This window comes from Rhinolophus hipposideros (genome assembly GCF_964194185.1).
Source record: "Rhinolophus hipposideros genome assembly, chromosome: 9".
NCBI classification, from domain to species: domain Eukaryota; kingdom Metazoa; phylum Chordata; class Mammalia; order Chiroptera; family Rhinolophidae; genus Rhinolophus; species Rhinolophus hipposideros.
This window is the reverse complement of record NC_138055.1, coordinates 21,552,499-21,572,172: the sequence shown is the minus strand read 5'-3', so window position 1 is coordinate 21,572,172 and position 19,674 is coordinate 21,552,499. Positions and strand designations below refer to the sequence as shown.

Here is a 19,674-nt window from a genome sequence, read left to right as displayed (position 1 = left end):
GTTAATTTTTAATGTTATTTGTAAGTAAATTAATGTTTAAGAATATAAAGAGGTCCTCATGCCAAAAAAAGTTTAAAAGCTACTTCTCTAAAGCCACTCTCAACCAATACTCAAATCTAAAATCTGGTCTTCTAAATTGATTTATTCACCAGGATTAAGTGGGGTCTGTAAAGGAAATGTTCCCAAGTTTCACCATATTATAAAGTCCTTGAGGACAGAAACATTTTCTTTTTAATCTTTGTGTCCCTCCCTAACCCCATCACATCACTCACATCCAAAAATAATTTGCTGTATCAAGCCAAATGATTTCTTATTGTATATTTCTAAATTAACACTGCACTTTATCCCTCAGTTACCTAAAACATTCTACAGTGCCACATCACCTCAAAATAAACTGAACAGGAATGTCAACCTACAAAACTGAGAAGATCAGACTTTACCACATGATAACACATGATGACTCCACTAATGTAAAGATATCCTGTGAGGTTCAGCTCATCATTCACTCTTAACTCCTACCTCCAACATAAGAAACATAAAAAGCATTTTAGGAGCTTCATTTTAATAGAAAAAATTAGGTAAAACTATGTATTTGGACATTTAAAAGGTCACATTCTTATAGCTACTATAAGAATGAAACTTCAATTCCTTCAAAAACAGTAACTTAATTCTGTATCACATGACACATTTTTCAATTACCACCAAATAAAGGACTGTGTATTGTTTTTTATATATTTTCAAGGTACAAATCTCACAAAATCTACTTTCTAAATAGTCATGTAGCTTTCGTTGAGAATGGTCTTAGCATACGTAAAATAAGGTAAATATGAATTTGCTCTTCATGTTTAAATAAACAAAGTGTGTAGGCAATTCTAGCCTTTCACTCCAGTAGATATATAAACTGGACACCAATGTGCTATTTTGTCAGTCTATAATGTATGACACAATAATAGTTTACCACATTAAAAAAAAACACTAACAGTTTTCAAAGCTTTCATTAGACAAATTTTACTGGATAGTGGCCAATTCCCCTCAGCAACAGTGTTAAGACTCTGGGCAACACGTTAAAAATGCCGGCACTCTTCAATCTTCTGATAAAGTTTTTATTGGGGGAAGGGCTGTTTAAGGGGAAAAAAAAAAAAAAAAGAAACCACTTATAAAGTGGTCTGTTAGTTTATAAGTTAAAGATATTGGAAATACCCCCACAAAAAGGGTCTTCCTAGAGCTGAATCATTTACCAGTTGAACCTCAAATTTTTAAAACTATCACCACCTTCAGAAAAGCCTTCTTGTGATTTTGGAGGAGGAAAAAAACAAGTTTAATCCTCTACCACATTACTTGCTAAATGGAAAATTAGAAACCGCTCACATACCAATCCTAAGAGGGAAGGGGCATAACAATGAGCCAATTAACAAGTACACTTAATTTACTTTTATAAGAGGCCAGGGTGTAAGATTTCAATCAAAAAACTAATAAGAAAATTTGTACCACCTGACTAAACTCCATAGCCACAGCTTTGTTTTTTTCCAAAAGTTCTCATTTTTACTTCTGGGATTTTCTATTCTACGAATTTTACTTGTTTAGGAAACCTAAGCATAATAGAAATAGTACCAAATTAAAGTACCAAATTAAAGTACCAAATTAAGACAAATAAAGAAAAAAGAGGTTAAAATGTACATATGCATTACAAATAATAGTTCTTTAAAAAAATGTTCAAAGAAAGATTTCCTATGAAGACAGAAGAAATATTTTTAAATAATACATTTTTAATAATACATGAAGTAACCAGAATTCTGACAAACAAAACACTGTTCTGCGACCTGAATATCTCCCTTCAGCGGAATTAAATGGGTTCTCATTAATCAGAGATTGAGTATATGGGCCTAGATCTCTCTTCTTTGCTTCATTATTGCTTACTACCTGTTCAGTCCTGATCCTCAAACACTGAGAGGAAACATACTCTCACATTTAATTAACATCTGTAGTGACATGTTAATTACATACAACTTTGGCACTGATGGATGAAGGATTTACAGCATACGGGAAGTCCGCTAGGTGTAGCAGACATTGAGAGTAAGCCCACTAACACAGGTTCAAATCCTCATTCCTTCATACAGGCACTGGGGAGAGTGAGAGAAGTATATGACACTGAGAAAGCCAACCTTAGTTTCCTTTTTGGAGAAGGGAAACAACTATCTCAAAAGGATGTGAGATCTAGATTAGAATGTATGTATTGTGCCTAGCACACAGGAGGCATTCAACAAATGTTACTTCCTCCACTGTACCTCCCAAATTATGATCAAATATATGTACTGTATACAAAAATTGCAAGCTACACGCCACTGATCTCCTTTCCTCAATCACAGTAAAAAATGAGTGATTAAATAACTTTTATGGGGTAATGTGGGAGCAAGTTGGTAAAATTATTTCTAAGAAAATATTCTTAATTTCAAATCACCCTGCAAACAGAATTTCCCACTAAGCAATTCTTATGTGAAAAACATCACGATAGACTGAATAGTTCCGTGAACAGCCTATATTTCTACATTTTGTACATGCACAGAAGAACTGTTGAGTGAAAATTTATCACTGAAGCCAACAGATCTTTCTCCATCTAGACATATAAGGCCTTTGTCTTCTGACCCTGCAACTTTTCAGCCACATCTCCAGAGATTATACATATATCCTGGTTTTCTTCCAACCTCTCTGGCCACTCCTTTGCAGGTTTATTAAGAGAGAGAGAGACACCAGTATAGCCATGTAAGCACTAGAACTCTTAAGGCCCAAATATTTTTCTTCTCATTCTATGCTTCCTCCTTAGGCAAATTCATCTAGGTACGAGGATTCAATCTAAACAGTAACTCCCACATTTCTATTTCTGACCCTTTTCTCTCTCTCTTCAGAGCTGCAGACTCATAATACCCAACTGCCGACTTGGGTATCTTGGACTCTTTCATTTTCAAAGTTAAGACTCATTCCTCAGGGGAAAAATTCATTGTCAAACCCCTCACACCATGAGAATGTATTGTCTTTGTAGATGGGCCTAAGATTTAGATTTTTCATAAATACATTTTCAAGTTTATCATGGTTCTGAATGGGCACTGAAACCATCTGTACCCAGAGTTACAATCTACATTATCACCATTCAGCTGTCTTCAACAACATGACTTTACTATTGCAGGAAACTCTTGCCCAGGCAGATAAGAGTTGCAAATAACTTCATTGTTCATTTCAGGAACTTCCCCAAAACCCCATATAAACCAACATCAGACCATTCAACTTTTCAATAAATAATAGCAAATGATTGTTCACTTTCCAAGACTCTTTGAAAATCTCACCTCAAAACCCTTGCCAAACCTAAACTGTTATATCAGGATCATTACTAATTCTATTCAAGCTCGTGCACTGAAATACCTGCCTTAAAGACTCCAGATATTCAATAAATGTCCCAACTTTGCTCTCCCTTCCTACTTTGCTATTCTTTTTCACCCATACACACACATACCCCCTTCACCCAGCAGATCCTACCGACTGTAAAAGTGGTACTCTACTATCATAAGCAATAAACTCACCAGGTTATTTTTGATGGTATTTTCCAGGGGTCAACATTCCACAGCACTACCAGATAGTTCCCCATATGTCTGTTAAAATTCAGTTCAGCAATACTAGTTTTATCACAAGTAGTATGAGGAAAACATCAATACCTTTATAAAAGTTTATTATCATTAGGCAGCATCTGCTGACATTGGTTCCAGTTTCTTACGGAGTTAAAACAGCTAACTGGCCCACTAATTAAACTTCTAAATATCAAATAAAGAGATTACTAATATCAGAGGGACCATTAAACCAGTGAGGAGTTCTAAGTACGATGGGAAATAAGTTACAGGCTGGTTTACCAATCTAAGCAGGGATCTTAGGACAAAAAGGATGGGGAAAAATTGAATTAACATATAAACAATGCACAACACTAAAAATCAGTAGAAGAAAAAATACTGCTACACATATTATAATTTAACAGTGAAAAAAGAAAACTTCAGTTTTCATTACTGTAAAATTATTTTTAAACCATGATTTGGAATTAAGACACAACGAAATGCTGAATACATTTGCCAGAAAGTTGAGACTTCTTATCCACCAAGAATAAATATGTAAGCACTTCTTTTCCAATAAATTATTTAAAGCACCTATAAGGCCACAGGCATGCTTACACCAAAGTAATCTGAAAGAAAACGTTACGCATTTAAAATGCCTCAATGACTGGGAGGGAGGATTCAAATTTTAAGGTCTAAATGTAAAAAAGGAAACCATACACATACCGGGAGAAAATATGAATGAATTCCTTTATAATCTTGGAGTAGTGAAGACTTTTCTAACTATATTTCAAAATCCAGAAACATAAAAGAATTATATCACCACATGAAAAAGGAAAAAATTTGCATTAAAAAGTAATCTAAAAGATTATACACACACACACATCACATCACAAATAAAGGGCTAATCACCCTATCAAGAACTCCTGAAACCAAAAAGAAAATGACCGATGACCTAACAGAAAAATAAAGAACATGAGAGTTCACAGAAGGGGAAAATAGTAAAATGCCCATTAAAAATATGAAAAAACATTCAATGTCATTCATAATGAGAGAAATACAATAGTCTGAGTTACACCAGTTCTCATCTATCAAACTGGAAAAATTCCAAAAAGTGTGACAACACATTCAGCTGATCAGGCTATGGGAAAACAAGCTTCTCATACATTCAGGTAGTAGTACAAATTTGCAATTTGGCTATATCTAACAGAATTACAGAATCATCTATTTTTTTTAAATAAATGTTTTACTTTATAATAGTTTTAGATTTACAGAAAAATTGCAAAGACAGTACACAGAGTTATCCTACAGCACACTCCTAGTTTCTGTTATTAAGAGCTTATATTAGCATGGTACATTTGTCACCATTAACGAACCAAAACTGATACATTCTATAAATTTCATTAGTTTTTACCTATCCAGTATACATTACAGTATAATCGTGTCTTCTGAGGTTCATCTTAGCTGTCACAGTTTCTCAGACTTCCCGTTTTTAGATGACCTTGAAAGTTTTGAGTAGTTCATGATTTTGCAGAATATCCTTCAATTTGTATTTGTCTTATGATCTTCTCATGGTTAGACTGGGTTACAGTTTTGGGGGGAGACAGACCATAGAGGTGAAGTGCCATTCTCATCACTTCATACTATCAACGTGATTTATAACTGTTAACTCTTAGACTGTTCAGGCTGTTGTAACAAAGTATCTTGGACTGGATAGCTTATAAACAATAGAAATGTATTTCTCACAGTTCCAGAGGCTGGGAAGTCTAAGATCTAGGCCCCTGCAGATTTGGTGTCTGGTGAGAGACCATTTCCTAGTTCATAGACTGCTATTTTCTTTCAGAGTCCTGACATGACAGAAGGGAGGTGAGAGCTCTCTGGGGTTTCTTATAAAGGGCACTAATCCCATTCATGAGGGCTCCACTCTCAGGACATAGGAACCACCCAAAGGCCCCACCTCCAAATACCATCACATTAGGGGATTAGGTTTCAACATGAATTTAGGGGGACTCATTCAGTTTATAGGATCAATACTATTTACATACATATTTACATTTATAGTATTTATAGTATATTTATAGTCTTTATAATGTACATAAAAATATAGTATAATATTTATATTATTAAGCCTTGGTCAGATGGCTGATGTAGTATTTGTCAGGTTTCTCTTTTGTTACCCTTTTCCCCATTTTTCCACTCCTTATGTGGGGAATTACGTTACACCTCCTTGAGAGCTGAGTATCTACATAAATTATTTGGAATTGTTCTGCACAGATTTGTCTCCTCTCCATTTATTTATTTATATCAGTATGGATTCATGGTATTATTTTATATTTGAACTATAATCCAATACTCTTTTGTTGTTCAAATTATTCCAGCATGAGCCACGGGGAGCTCTCTCAAGCTGGCTCCCGTGTCCCACCACGTACTTCACTCATTGTTTTTGAGTCCTTTCTTACTTTCCAGCATTGTAAGATGTTCCAGGTTCACCTTGTACATTTATTTCCTGTCCCAGTCCTGGACTCAGCCATTTCTTCAAGGAGCCCTGGTTCCTTTTATGGAACAACGGTATTAGAAACCAAGACCAGATGTGCTCATTGCTACCGGGGATTATTTCTTCCAGCCCTCTCAGCTGACAAAGCAAGGAAATATACAGAGGGCACCAAAAAAGTGTATACACATTTTAAGCAAAGGAAAAACTGTATTAAAATTGTAATACTCAATATATACCGAAAACAAAGGATGAATACAAATTACGTGTATACATTTTTTTGACACCCCCAGTATGTGTGTATAGAAGCATTTATCAATTGACCTAGATAGAGATTCTACTTCTTAGAATCTAAACCACCCATTTTTTTATGCAAGTACAAAATGTTACATGTTATTCATTCGGCATTATCTAAGAGCAAAAGATAGGAAACAACCCAAGTGTCCACACAGGACTGAGCGACTAAACTATCATATATCCACAGAAGAGCTACTCAGCTATTAAAAATAAAGATCTTTATCTAGATATGGAAAAATCTCCAAAATAAAATATACATATTTATATTTGCAAACAGAAACAATGGAACAATACACAGAAGAAATGTTTACCTATAAAAGGTATGGGAGGAAAAACAGGAAGCACAGAGCAAAGGAGAAAACAAGACTTCTCTTTGTAGCTCTCTACATACCTTTGAGTTTTTATTCATCTCACCTATTCAAAAAAAATTAATGTTTAAAAAGAACTTAAAATGCCTACAAAAATAGGTTTTGAAGGGTTCAAATGAAGAAAGCGAGGAGGAAGAGATAATCATTTCTGAAAAGTAAATACTATGAGACAAGGTAGTTCTAGTTTAAGAATAATTATGTACCAAAAAATCCTTTGTGGGGTGGCCATATGGCTCAATTGGTTAGAGGGCGAGCTCTGAACAACAGGGCTGCCGGTTCGATTCCCACATGGGCCAACGAGCTGCGCCCTCCACAGCTAGAATGAAGACAACGAGCTGCTGCTGAGCTGCTGGTGGAGCAGCCAACCGCAGGGCTGATTGTATGTATTAGATTTTATTGGTCACCTAAGCAACATTCACTCCATGTGTCATTCATTCTTCCTTATAGAAGTTTGATTTTGTTCAGGATTCCACCCTCTTCAAGCCCACCCCTGAGAGCTGTATCCTGATTTTTAGCAATTATGGTTGGCAGTGATTGGCTTGGGCATGGACACATGATGCATTTTGGCCAGTAAGACATGAAACAAAAGGGGCGGCCAGATGGCTCAGTTGGTTAAATCGCAAGCTCTGAACAGGGCTGCCAGTTCGATTCCCACATGGGCCAGTGAGCTGCACCCTCCACAACTAGACTGAAGACAACCAGCTGCCGCTGAGTTTCTGGAGAGGCGGCCACATGGCTCGGTTGGTTAGAGCACGAGCTCTCAACAAGGTTACTGCTTCAATTCCAGCATGGGATGGTGGGCTGCGCCCCCTGCAACTAAGATCGAAAACGGCGACTGGACTTGGAGTTGAGCTCCACTAGATTGAAGGGCAATGACTTGGAGCTGATGGGCCCTGGAGAAACACACTGTTCCCCAATATTCCCCAATAAAAAATTAAAGAAAAAAAAACCCTTTATTTCCTTTAGTAAAATGGAAGTACGTTTAAGTCAAACGTAGTCAACTTTAAAGTACTGAAAGGCACGATAGCTGCTAAAATAATCCTATTCTTAGAACCTGTATGTAACTTAACTGAATTACTATGAAGTTGATAGTGTTGTATGATTACCTATGTTACCACAGAGGTAAAGAACTACAGAATTATTTGTAGAGGCAAAATTAATATTTGGGTTCTTGATTAGTACGTTGACATTCACAGTTAAATAAAAAGATCTATTATTTCTATATGCGATAAATTTATTAGTTTTATCTCATTTTTCCCAACAAAATGGTAAAACCAATTTCTAACATATGGAAACATTTCCTGATTGGAAGCTAAAAATGGCAGGTTTGCAAATTAAATACATATTTCCAAGTGCTCATAAGAGACAGTAATTTTATGTCTCTGGGGTGAACCAAACCATTCTTTCTAGCATTCCCAATGTAGGAAAGCAATCCTTTGAGGCCTGGTCTGAAACATCAACATATCACAAAAGGTTGTCTTTTCAACATTCAAAAGTAATTCACAAAGCTTTTAGCCAGGTAGATTTGATTTGAGGATTCCACTTCTGTGTATTTACCCGCCCAAGGAAATGTAAAATAGATGGTGTGTCATATGCTAGACTTTGTCTCAGCAAAATTTAAAAGAGTGAAAAGTAATAATTTAATAATTATCAACTACTATGAAATGGTTAAATTTCTTTTGATGGATTGATGTGACCACTGAAAATGACAACAGTAAGAATTATTTGGTACTATAAAAATAAAAACATGTTAATTATCAAAAGGATCTTAAACAAAAATAATAAACTATATATGAAACAAAGAAAAAATGACAAAGAGAATATCTGAAAATGATAATCATTGCTAGGGAATTTAGATTATGGTCTATTTTCCACATTATTATATATTCTGATACTTTAACAAAAACATAATAATTGAGACCATACAGATAGAAAACAGTAAGACATTGGTAAGAAACTATTAAAGTAATTAAGCAAGAAGGCCATTAGAGTGAGGTGGCTCTAATGCCTCGGTAGTCTACATAAGTAAACCAAAACCTAAGCCAATGCACTTGAATCTGAAAAAATGAAACTTAAGAACCAATCACAAACAGCTAACTAGGCTGTCCCACATAAGGCAACTGCGTAAGCTACAGCCAATCAAATAATGTCCTTGCTTTGCTTCCACATCTTCTCAATAAAAACCTCCCCCCTAGTTCCCATTAGTAGACCACTCCTAACAACCTTTGGCTCAGAGTTGCCCAATTGAAATCAATGTATGCTCAAATAAACTTGAAATTTTTAATATATTTCAGTTTACCCTTTAACAAAACAAACTAAAAAAACCAAGACCAAAACATTCACTAAAGGGATAAAAAAAACATAATTGTAACAGAAGCCTTTTATACATAAACTTAAGGAAACCCCCCAAAACAAAACTAGAAAATTCAAAATTGAATAAAGAGGGAGAAAAAATAAGATGGAATGATAGAAAGTTCTAATCAGTTAATCAGTTCGCCTTTACTTTAAATTTAATTTATATGAGTGTACCTTCCCTTAACACTATGTTAAACCCTAGAAGTATTTTTAAAACCCAAGAATTGCCAGAACATTTAAAAAACCCAAATTCATAGATTCTAATTCAGTTGTTCTGAGACAAAGCTTGAAATTTTATACACCCCTCCCCCCCACACACAAGTATCTAGCTTTTCTTGTTTGTTTTAAATCAACAAGGGTTCTGAAGTTCAGGTTAAGGCCAGTTCAGTGATCTAGAAGAACGTAATAAACAAAAATATAAGATAATGAATAGTAAGCATCCCAAAAGATTTTATGACAAAGGATAAAATGCAAAACCAGTTTCTTCTTTTGATGGATGTTATATGACCGGATATTCTATTTTGACATTAGAAAACCTGAGTCACATACAAAAGTCATTAGAAAAGGAAATCAAATATTGTCTAGACCAGGGATGTCCCAACTGTGGCCGCAATCCATTTTTAATTGGCCCGCAGCAAATTCCAAAAATATATTTAGTTACTTAAATAAACCAGGTGAGGCAATACGTACTTCACCTCGAGGGAGTGGCCCAGTTGTTTGTGTATTTTACCGCTTATGGCCCTTGGTAAAAAACGTTGAAAAAAGTTTGGACACCCTGGTCTAGACTGTTAAGATGTCAAAAAAACGGTATATAGCACAGGCCTGAAGAAGGGAAATAGAATAAATGGTTGCAAGAAAAATGTGGTTGGCCCTATGGAAAAGCTTCTCAGCATGCTAATGAGGAAGATTATGACAGCTTTATTTCTAATTGGTCATGAGATAAGAAACAGTAAGTGTCCTCCATTATTTCCTCTGTTAGTCTGCTATACTATCTCCCTCCCTCCGTTATACCTAAAGGAGGCAACGTCCATCCAGTAGTAACACTCACTCACTAATACTTTGCTTCTCAAATTCAGTGAGAGCAGGGAGGCATATTAGAAAATCTAGGATGTATAGTTTTAAAAACCAAAGAGATTATTTTCATTCAATTGTCCTTGTGAATCACTTATTTAGACATTCATCAAGCTGAAGGAATCAATCAGCTAAACAATTTTAGTACTATTACCAGCAGTTCTTCCCATTACATTAAATAGTAACAATAATAATTGCTAACTGTGAGTGCTACGTGCAAGTTACTTTGCAAAGTGCTTTACATGTGTCACTTGATTTAATTCCCACAACCCAATGAAGTAGGTTCTGGCATCTCCTAACTTTATAGAAGAAACTGGCTGTTTAGAGTTTAAGTAACTATAGCTCAAGAGCACATGGTTATCACTTGTTACTGAAGTAAGTCTTTGTGGAAAAAAGAAAAAACATATAACCAATTCTAAACTTTATATGATAGAAATGAGAGTTGCATATTTTTTCAAAACATATAGCTAAAATAAAAAATGTCAACCATTTCATAGCTTCTTGGGAAGAAAAGGGACCAGAGGAAAATAGAAATGTAAATAATATTTGGAGAAAGTAGAGGGGCAAAAATCCATGCTCACAAACTTAAGAGCAAAAATTACTGCAAAATTCAATGCAGACTCCACTGTTCCTGGAGCAATAAAATGCAGGAAAATAAATCATGATCTTGAAAATGTAACTGATATAAAAAATTTAATATTTTAAGACAATATAATAAGTTGAGGAATATGAAAAAGCACCAAATCTCACAAATTATAAAAACTCACTTTTAAACGTCACGTCTCAAATAAGATGTTATCAAGCCATAATATCTGATTTTTAAAATAAATCTAGTTCTTATAATACACCTACTATAACAATTTAAAAACCTTAGTAAAACATCTTTAATTTAAAAAGTAGACCATAAAGCACTTTTTATTTTATTACAGTAATCCCAATGAAAACAAAGCTCCTGGTCAACTATATACATAAACTAGCAGGGTGATAGGAATGACATTAAATGCACTGTTCTATCTGTTAGAGTGCAATTTTGTACTTCAGTAAATGCATTTAAGCCCAGTACTATACAGCTAAAGAGCTGGATTTCATTAAGGATGAAATTTTACTCTTGATACCGACCAATGTTTTTAGACCTTTAGAAATAGGTATTTTACTTACATACAGATTTGTAATTTTGTATTTCCAATTTGTCTAAAACATAACAAGTTAGTACAGCTCACATGTCATTAAAATTAGGACCAATAATGTCAAATTATTGCCCCTTCAGGTTGGCCTACAAACCGCTTCCAGGTTACTCTCACAAATACCGCCTACAAGTAGCTCCAATACTCAAAACTTTCGATGGCTTTTTATTATCTATCAGAATTAATACTTGGCCATGACCCTAATTTACTAATTTTCTAGGCCATGACCCTAATTTACTAATTCAGTGATGTTCCCCTAATCTCATCAATCTATCCATTCAATCAAACAATAAATAATTTGGGGGGAATTCAGAAATTTAAAAAGCACTGTCCTTCTGAAGCACAAAGCCCATGAAGATGGAAGAGATTTGTAAATAATTAAGTTAAGTATTAGGTTGGTGCAAAAGTTACTGGGGTTTAAAAGGTTAAAAATTGTAAAAGCCACAATTACTTGTGCACCAACCTAATACTACAGCAGAGATAAATGCTACAACAGAATCACTATAACTCTGTCAGAATGGGTCAAAGGAAATGACTTCAGAGGAAATGACAATTATCCTGAAAAATGAGAATTTCTCTTCAAGTGTCACAGCACTGCACTATCAACACAACAGTCTCCTCATCTTGGTGTCCTAAGCAGGTAAGATACTTCAGATATGGATGGATGAATGGATGGATGGATGGATATCCTGAAGTGAAAAGGGGAGGAAAGGAAAGGGAGGACAAAGGGATAAAAAGACACGTAGATGAAGAAATAATATATAATTTTAGATTAAAATGGGGCAAATTGGAAGTGGTAATTCAGATGAGGCATTCCAAAATCCTGACATACAAAAATGACAACAGAAAGAGAAATCTAGAAGATATTTAGGAAATAAAATTAACAGGATTTGGTGTGACTGGACTAAGGAAGGGGAACATACAAAAACATAAGAACTGCAAAATGTTTTGGCTTCAGTAACTAAGCTGATGGTGGTTTATTGACTGTGATTGGGAATGGAGGCAGGGATAGTAAAGAGTTTGGCTCCAGTAAGGGAGCACTAAGAAGCAGTATCTGGGAAGCAGCTAGGAAGGAACTCAGAAAAGAGGCCTAGGTTAGAAATAAAGATGAGGAGATCATCAGCATGTAGATGATACAAACAAAGTACTAAATATGAACGAGACTGTCCAAGGGACACGTAAAACATGAGAAGAGGGCCGACCACAGAACATTCCAGACAACCAATATTGTTATTCACGGTACAATAGCAACAGTATATTTTTATAATATATATAATGACTAACACAATACCTAGACACAACAAATGTTTTAAAAGTACTTACACCCTTGAATTAATTGGAAAATCAAATTTATTAAGTAAAATAAAGCCATAAATAAAGGATCATTTCTGAAAATCAATTCAATGAGACAGGCTCAAGGGGCTAAAGTCTGCTTAAGGAATCCAAAATTTACTTCAAAAATCAAAGAAAAGCTCTCTTCCCACCAGAAATAGCAGTACAAATCAGTAATTATTAAAATCTGGAATTATCTTACACTTGGAAAAATCTATTTTAAAAACAACACTTAAAAATACACATTAACTAATTTAAAGGATAATGCCCCTAATTGGAGTGTTAACAACCCCAATGTTGTTAACTAATAATTTTTCACAAATATTATCAATTTTTACCAAACTTGGTTTGTATTGTATTTAACATTAACACACACTAATAATTAACCATCAATTGTAAGAACAGCTGTATCACAATATATATTTGAGAAGAATAAAGTGAGTAACTAACCTGGAATACAGTGAAAGAAAAATTATTCTTGGGTCCTTTTCCCATTCTTTACAAATATGCATACAAAATTTAGAGTATTCTTGAAAGGATTTACATTAACTAGGGCATAAAAGGAAACTAGGGCACACACAAAAAATGTGCTATTAAAAGGCTGACAAACTTTTTTAAATTAACTTTTATGGCAACAAAATAACAGAAAGCAAACCTTTCATTCTTTTTCACTTCAATGGACTACTGTCAGGTCAAGTCAATAAAATTTTGTTAACTATGAATAGGAGATAAAGTATATATTAACAATACTAATTTGCAATTTTTATATCATAAAAGTCAGTTTTCAATATAAAAAGTTATGACCAAAAAAGTACAACCTGGTCTGATATTTTCATTTTTCAGTGGTATATAGCCACATATCAGTAAAAACACAAGACCAAAATTTACACTTTACTTAATTAAAATAAGCAATACCAAAACCAAAATCAAAAACCAATAGGCAATTGTATGTGTATAGACATATAGACATAAAATTTATCTACCGTAAGGCAAAATTTTCACCCAATACTAAAGCAACCTACACAGCATGCATGTGGGCTGTCTTCCCTTTTATGGCATATGTTCAAATAATTCAAAGTAATTTTAACACATGTAAAATAAAAATAAATAAACATATAAGTAAAAATGAAAGTAAATATACTTGTATCACAAGGCCAGCTATATATACATATTTCTTTGCTTTTCAGCACCCATATTCATTTCACTTTATGTCCAAAGAACTCGAATTGATAAACCCATGATTAAAAATAAATCTACAAATATTGTAAATGTCTTTTTAGCATCTTGATTTTAACTCAGCTATAAAAATGTCCTCCCTTAAACATTTTGTATAGGTCTATTTTTTTATGAAGTAAACTAACCCATTGGAATTTAAATCTAATTTTGATGAACGATTTAATTCACCACTTTTTAGATCTCTCTACAGCAGACACTCAACACTGACTTTTTAACATCACATCCCCAATGGAAGCACTCACTATACGCTAGTGGTTTCTTTCAATGCCTGAACAGGAATCTTCACCATAGAGGTAGGACCCTGGAGAAAAATCAATTACTTAAAATAAGGTCTCCGTTTCCTTATTTGAAAAACAAGCACAATATCTATAGGATGGAATTATTGTGAGGATTTAACAAGTTAACACTTGGCCCAGTACCTAGCAAAAGAGGTATTAATTAAGATTCTTTCACATAGCTTATATCAAAATATATTTTAAAAAGGAGACTTTGGAAAGCAAGATAATTTTTGATCACTGCAATATGCTATGGATCTGTACATCTACCACCTCAAATACAGTATTCAGTATATGTTACTGCAAAATATAACATTATTTATAGTAGCACTCCACCAATTAGATTCACTGGTAGATGTCCATTGATTTTCCAAGTTGGCCAACACAGAGAGGAAAGAAAACAGGCTAGAAAACGTAAAGCTACAGTCAGAGGTATTCGATACATTTTATGGCCCTTGGCAACGCCTCTTTCCAGGTCAATATTTTGCAGATATCAAAGTAATTACCAACTAAAAAAGATTGGAAGCTAAATAATGACAAAGAATCCACTAATGACAGTAAGCATTCTTGGCTTAAATTGTAAGTATCTCATAGAAATTTATTAAAAAAAAAAAAAAAGCCAATCTAATAGGTCCTCTTCCAAACAGTTCAAACAAATTACCAACATTACAGGTTGAATGCTAGCAAGCTAGTAGGCAGTTTTTTACCTCACAAATACTAAATAAACCTCATTTTTAAATGTCATAAACCTATTTTTTACCTTCATCACTTAAAATGCAAAATGCCATAACCAATTCATAAAATGCGCTTTAAATAACTTGATCCATGTAAAAATTTAAGCAAAAATTACTCAAAATTCAAAGGATATAAAATTATTCTTCCTTCGCATGTATGAAAGGAGGCAATTTTTAAAATAGATAAAATACTCTAAAGAATATTTTTATAATTTGGCATGTCTTTTTTTTACAATACAGCAATAAGTTCATGAAGTAAATGTCCACCGTGGAAGTATAAAAGCTATAAAGAAGAATGACATAACATGATGCTGTAATTTTTATAAGGACTAGAGATCAGTAATAATGATTCAAAATGTAGTGCCTTATAAATATTCAGCATTAGACAATAATGAAGAAAATACCAGGGCAAAGATTTTGTGTTCACAGATTTTTTTCTTTTAATATTAAGGGACACCACCATCATCTTCACACTATTGAATATCTACCTCTGTTGCCATTATAGCTTCCATTGTTCTCAATGAAATATTTGCAGTTTTTTAATTAGTGCTATTTCACCAGTAAAAGGAAAGGAGGTGACTATTGCTGAAAATTAGGAAAAAAACAAAAGCCCTGACAGAATAAAATATTTTATATAATATCTCTTTCCACCATAATTGTAGGACTGAACCAATATCTGAAAACTAAAAATATCAACAAATATGTACATTAAAATCTGCTTGGTCAACACAGCTATTCTGTACTACAAAGAAAATAAAATTTAATTTTCCTGTTTTTTTTGTAAAACCAATAACTTATTAGAACAAGATTGTTTTTTGTTTTTTTTTTTACAAATTTTACCATATATTGTATGTGTTCTTCCAATTTCATCTTTCCTTACTATACTATCTCTTTTTTCTATAGGTCACCAGAGTACATTTGGCAGGGTGCACTGTTTCAAATACCTAACATTAAAAGATACTTTTTTGTAACTGAATCCAAGGATGACAATAAATTACACATTTTATAGAAGCTTCTTTAGTACCAGGCAAATTAGGATATTAACAAGACTTCAATTCTTCATATACTTTTTTTCCTGATTTATAAAAGTATTGTGAAAATTTGAAAAATACAGAAATGTATTTTTATTTGCCCCTAAATCCCACCACCCAGAAATCTTTCACTTTTTGGTAGATTTCCTTCCAGTGAAAATTAAACTTCAATTATCTAAATTAGACACTAATAAATACACAAAAAAATCAATATCCTCAATATAGCCTTTTGATAAGTGTTATATAAAACATCGATTATTAGTATGACCTGTTAATTTCACAAAGACATCCAAACTATGTTAACGGGGGTGGGAGGGAGGAGGTGGGCAGTGTGTGTAGGAAATCCACAGCTTAGACACTGATTCCTAAACCCCTTGAACAAATTTTAGTGTCAACATTTTAATGGTAGCAAGCAACAAGATATGACTGTCCTTATACACAATATCAACAGTAACATCCCTACATCAAACAGTCTTTACTTATATTTTCTTTGCATTCGTGTTTCAATGTGTTTTTATTTTCGCTGTAAAAAATAGTAACAATATATTTGCATAGTAATTTTAAAACAGCTTAAATTCAAAGATTCAGCTATTTTCTTTGAGGCCCAGCACTTAAATTGTTGGTGTTTCTGGCCCATAAGATAGTTTACCAGATAAAAGGATAGCACTTTTTATACTCCAATATTCTCTCTCATAACATAAGAACAAGAATATTCCTTAAATGTAGCCAGTTTTTCCTTTTGTTCTAAAATGTTGTTTATGGACCAATCTTAGAATTACTATGTTAGAACTACAAAGACCAAAATGACTTCATTAACAAAACAACATCCCAACATTTAATAAGCCCACGACTTAGTCTCATAAAAGAACAAAACCAATGATAAGACAACTAATTTTTTTTTTTTCTTAAAATTTGGTTGAACCTTATTTCTAGCTTCAAGGGAGGATTTCCTCTACTCGAGGCATCCAAGATCTTAAGATCCCATTCATTTTCTTCTGCCCAATGGTTAACAAAACAAGTCTAAAATACAGAAATTCAGATTTGTTACTCTAACCTCCTTACACAAGCGCCTCTTAAATCCTTCAAGAATCAGCAAACTTGGAGGAAAGAATTGTCCGTCTTTAAGTCAAGCATTTCCTGATAAGTGACAGAAGGTCTGACTGCTAGGATTACACTTTGCTGACCCTAGAAACAGCCAAAACTCCAGACAGACAAAATTGGCCACTTTTGAATCTAGAAAATTAATCTGGCTAAGTGAAGAGGTGATACCAACGTCGTATCTTTCGGTGGACATGTTATTAATGTACATACGGGACGAGCGCCACAGATTTCAGCAAAACGCTTTTGCCCTTTCTGCAGAAGAAAAGCTAATTGTTAATGGCCATGTGACATTATAGGATCCCAGAAAGGAAAGGGTAGGAGGAAGAGAGAAGAGTTCAAGGCAGTTCAGGGTCAGAACTAGCTCAGGCATCCTGTCATCAGCAAACGTTCTCCAGCAGAAGGCAAAAACACTGCTTACCCGAAAAGGAGTGGGTGAAAAGCAGGGGGAGAACGAGGGGAAAACCACAGGGGAGTCAATGTGGCAGTGAGGGGGAGTGAGAGGGAGGCAATCTGGAGCTATGCAGCTGAGTTGGGGCGCAAAAGCACGCGGCACAAAAGCGACGAGCAAAGCGACTGCGACGGGGACAATACTTGGCAGCCCCCCACCTCCCCTTCCCCACGGCTGCCTAGGGTTTCCCACGGGGCTCCCACCTCTGCTCTGCACCAACACTCCGGGGTGCGAGCCGCCAGCGGGAGGCCGCCGCGATCTTTGTCTCCGCCCGAGCCCCACGCGCGGGCTGCTCCTCCCCCTCCCCCGCGCGCCCCACCCGCGCGCACCCTCGGCGTCTCCAAGGAGCTGGAAGCGCCGCGGCCGCCGCCCCCTTGCCCACCTCCAGCGGACCCGCGTCCTTTCCTTTCCTTTCCCAGAGCCGCGCCGCCCGCGCCCGCAGCGCCACCCCCGCCGAGAGACCTTTGTGTCGTGGGGGCTTTCAGGCTCTCCCCCTCGTCGGCCTCGCGGGGAGACCGGCCTCCCCCGGAGACCAAAGCGGCAGCAAGCCCCGGAGGCGGCGGCGGCTGCAGGCGCCTCCCGCGAAGGGTCCCAACAGACACCCACCCCCCCCACGCCACCCCCGGAAACGCCCCGACGACCCGACGTCCGCGCTGCAGCCGCGGGGCGACCGGCCCACGCGAGCCCCCGGAGCCGCGCCTCCCTGTCTCCACTTCCCGGCCGGGCCCGAGCCTCCCGCGCCCCCACCAGCCGCCCGCCCCGGCCCTCCGTCCCAGGCTCCCTCCGGCCCCTCCCAGCCCGGGGTCCGCGGGGCATCAGCGAAAGCGCCGCGCCGACGCCCGCGGCCAACTCACCGGCAAGTGCGGGGGCCGCGTCCCGCAGCGAGGCGAGCCGCTCCGCCGACGCCCGCGGCGACCGGATGCAGGTCCGGGTCCCAGCAGCTGGCAGAGCGCGGCGCCTCCGAGGGGCAGGCCTCCGCCGCCGCAGCCGCCTTCCGGCTCTCGCCGAGGGTCCGGAGCCTCCGGGAGGGGCCGCGGGGTCCCTCACGCGTGGCCAAGCCCCCGGGTCAACATGGCTCCCGCGCCGCCGAGCCGCGCGGGCGTCCCACTAATCCCCTCGGAGGAGCCCGGGCGGGCGCGAGGCGGGCGGGGAGGCGCCGACGCCCGACCGAGGCTGCCCGGCCGCTCGCGGACTCCTTCCTCTCTGGGGCCGGACGGCGAGACGCTGCAGAGACCGCGGGCCGCTTTCGCTCGCTGCGTGCACGTCGCTTTCTCACTCGGCGGCTGCAGACTGACGCCTCCGCCTGTTCCCCGGAGGAGAGAGAGCGAGAGAGAAAAAAGACTTTTATTGAAACGATCCAACCAGCGGCGGCGGAGAAAACCGACCGGCCGCCGCAGCCTTCCCCACCCCCGCCTGAGCGGCAAGCTGGGGGCAGCGCGACCCCTGCCGGCGGCAGCGGAGGGGGCGGGGCCTAGAGGGCGGGGCGGGGTATCCCCGGGAAACCCCCGCCCCGAGGTGGGGGCCTTGGTCTGCGCTGCCTGTATTTTGAAGCGGTCAGAGGAGGCTGGGAAGGGTGAGAAGACCCCACAGGAGTGAGACGTTAGGCAGTGTCTGTCCATAGCATCTGGGCAAGAAATTATCTGAGTAAATCAGCCCTTTCATCATCTCCCCACCTACCCCGAGACAAAACAAAAATTCTTGCTCAAATTATTCTAGTAATTATGTAATCACGATACCAATGCCACAGTTCTCCACCGGTTTTCTGGAGTTGATGTCAAAGGACCTACACTTGAGTATACTGATGGCTGCAACTTTCCAACTTTATTGGGTGGGTGGGTATTGTGCACCAGTGCAGCAGTCTTTCCCGCACGCAGCATTTATTCATTTAAACTACAGATTTCTTTATGTTCTATTCTTGGCAAGATACTAGGTCCTCAAAGGCCTGAGAGTCTAGCTGGGATGAAAGATATTCAATAAAGAATTATAATAAAAATCTGAGCTTTATGAGAAAGGAAATACGAAATGCTGTGAGAACAGAGAGGAACTACTGTCGCAGTTGCTTAGGTTTTGTTTTCTTCAAGGAGAAGGGCTGCAGAGAGGTTGGCCCAGTTTCTGCAAATGTTTTTACTTTCTTCTTTTCCAGAGGCTAAAAGCTAGTTCA

General features: G+C 37.5%; 1 protein-coding gene across 2 annotated transcripts in view; it reads right to left on the bottom strand.

Moving 5' to 3' along the window:
• The window catches only part of CDK17 (cyclin dependent kinase 17), a 90,864-nt gene extending 71,932 nt beyond the window's left edge, over nucleotides 1–18,932 (bottom strand). For both annotated transcript variants that reach the window (XM_081060920.1, XM_081060919.1), the window contains exon 1: nucleotides 18,368–18,932. The gene's annotated coding sequence lies outside the window, so the exon portion shown is untranslated. The remainder of the gene's footprint in view (nucleotides 1–18,367) is intronic.
• Nucleotides 18,933–19,674: the final 742 nt, after the last annotated feature.